We start from the raw sequence: 2,411 nt of genomic DNA, 5'->3' as shown, positions 1-2,411 counted from the left end.
TGGGAGCGCCACTGGTGCGATATTAATTTGGATGACCGTTGACTTCCAATCCGTTAGCGTTGCGTTACCGTTGCTCCATTATTCATGTGTTAAGGATTCATAATCTTCACTTGGATGGGAGGGGAAAGGCTAAAATTTTGAACATGCAGCCCAAACTCAGACATCTCAACCGTTCCTACCGTTCAAAGTTCAGATAACGTCCACAAGTGTTCCATTAAGACTCGGTTTTGGTCTCATTCTGACGTCTTGGTGCTTAGATGCTAGGTGTGGAATGGAGGTATTAGTCGACAGTACAATATAACAGGTAGACGCCCTGCGAAAATTCAAGGAGCAAACCCTCATTCCATGGAAGAGCAGCTTCACTTCATTATCATTCATTTAATAAAGGAATCAAGACATCTTTGTTAATTACCTTAAACCCTAGACTCACCTACCATACACGTGTAGGGTCCATCCCATGGGCTCTTAGTCCTATTATCAAACACTAAATTTTTGTCTTTCTCATTGTTCAGTATATAGAAGAGAGCCATGGATTGATACTTTGAAAATTCATAGTAGGCCTACCACTTTGTTCTGGGCCACAGATCCGCAGTGTCATCCGTGACTCATCGTTTCCATCTAGCCAAAATGAGATGGAACTGGGTGCATGGACATCGTTTGTTGAAGCTACAAGAAATTTCCTTGGAAACCACAAAACTGAAAGCCACTGTGAACTCGTAAAAAACATGTTTAAATCTTATGAAGAATGGGATGCAGAATGTCTTCGAAAATGCTTTTTTTTTATATTCTCATCTTGACTTCTTCCTGACCAACCTTGACGCTGTAAGCGACGAGTATTGTGAACGCTTCCAACAACAGATCTGTTGTGGAAAATATCAAGGTAATTTTAATCCAAATATGATGGGAGATTATTGTTGGTTCCAGCAGGAGAACTCGTCATCCTATAAACGACAAAGGAAGAGGAAACCTCAAAGTTTCACTTACGAACAGGAATGTCCTTTTGCCGTAACAACTAAATACTAATGCACTGTAGGTTGATGTGTAGTGTTTACAGCAGATAACATACCACAATGCAGGTGTCTTGCAGAGAACAACTTACGGACAGGGTAGCTGCTTTAAAAAGTGGTAGCAGTCATGTACTGCAACAAGACCTGCCCGTCACAACCCTGATGCTATTTTACCCGTAAGTACAAGACACTCTTAATTACTCTTAAATCGAAAATTATCATTTTAGATCATTATTATAATTAACTGATTCCATTCTCTGATGTTATTATCTATCAGTGCAGTCAATTTCTTTTTCCATTTTATCAGTTTCATTTCATTGTTAAAATAAAACGTGTCCATTCTTCTAATACAATAAAATAAAACCAAACAAAAGAAAATAAAACAAAAGATAAAAGAACTAAACAAACCAAGGGTAAAACGAAACCAAAAATTAAAATGGAAAACCTGAGTTCCTCTCAGTCTGTATATTTTCAGAATCCACAATACATATAACACACCCTAAATGGTAGTAACTCCGCCAGTGGAGTTACTGCCAGAAGCCAGGAAATACACCCATGTCAACATATTATTTAAGTATGCCTTAATAAAACTCCACACGGAAAAGCAGCTTAGACTGCTAAGAGGGTGAGTAAAAAAAATAAAAATAGGGGTTGTCGGTTACAGAAAATCTGGACGTGATACAGATATTTAGATATCAGACCTGAAATCAGCATCACCAGTTAAGTAGGAATCAGTAGATCACGTGTCTGTAGCAATAAAAGAAAAAAAAAAGTTGAAATTTGTTGCCGTGTTACCAGCCAATTAATCCTATACCTGACTGATCTAAGACTCGCCTTGCAACAGGTTTTCAGTGCAAAGTTGTCCCTCTTGACATTTATAAACCACTGGCTAGCAAGCGCATTATTTGCTGAGAAAGAAAATGTAATAACTTTTGGTTCTTTTATATAGTTTCCATGGTATGTGACAGGGGGAAGGGGGGGGGGGCATCACCGCCTGCTGCGACTCTCTCCATAAAAAGATAAAAAGATCTGGATGCTGTGACTTCACCGTCTTCCGAAAAGTAAGGTATTGCGCTTGTATTGCAAGACAATTTAGGGGCCCTCAAAGTGTATCTAATCCCTTACCAAGTAGTGCAAAATTGCGCCCTCACCCTCCACCTCAACCCTCAAAATTTTAAGGGAACGGAAAGTTAGCCTTACAACCGCCTCTCGATTCTCTGTTTATGAAAAATATTACCTTTGGATGGCTTTGAGATGGTGAGTATCGTAATAATTGTAGCCTTGTAATATTTTCCGCAATCTAGCATACTAAATTTTTACAAATGTATACTAAGGTGTTTTTAACTTGAGCGGTATGTGGCATAAAATTCAGGTTAACGATTACATTAAACCATCCACTCTGCA

This window comes from Penaeus vannamei, chromosome 38 (genome assembly GCF_042767895.1).
Source record: "Penaeus vannamei isolate JL-2024 chromosome 38, ASM4276789v1, whole genome shotgun sequence".
Classification (NCBI taxonomy): domain Eukaryota; kingdom Metazoa; phylum Arthropoda; class Malacostraca; order Decapoda; family Penaeidae; genus Penaeus; species Penaeus vannamei.
The sequence above is the reverse complement of the archived record's forward strand: the minus strand, read 5'-3'. Positions refer to the sequence as shown.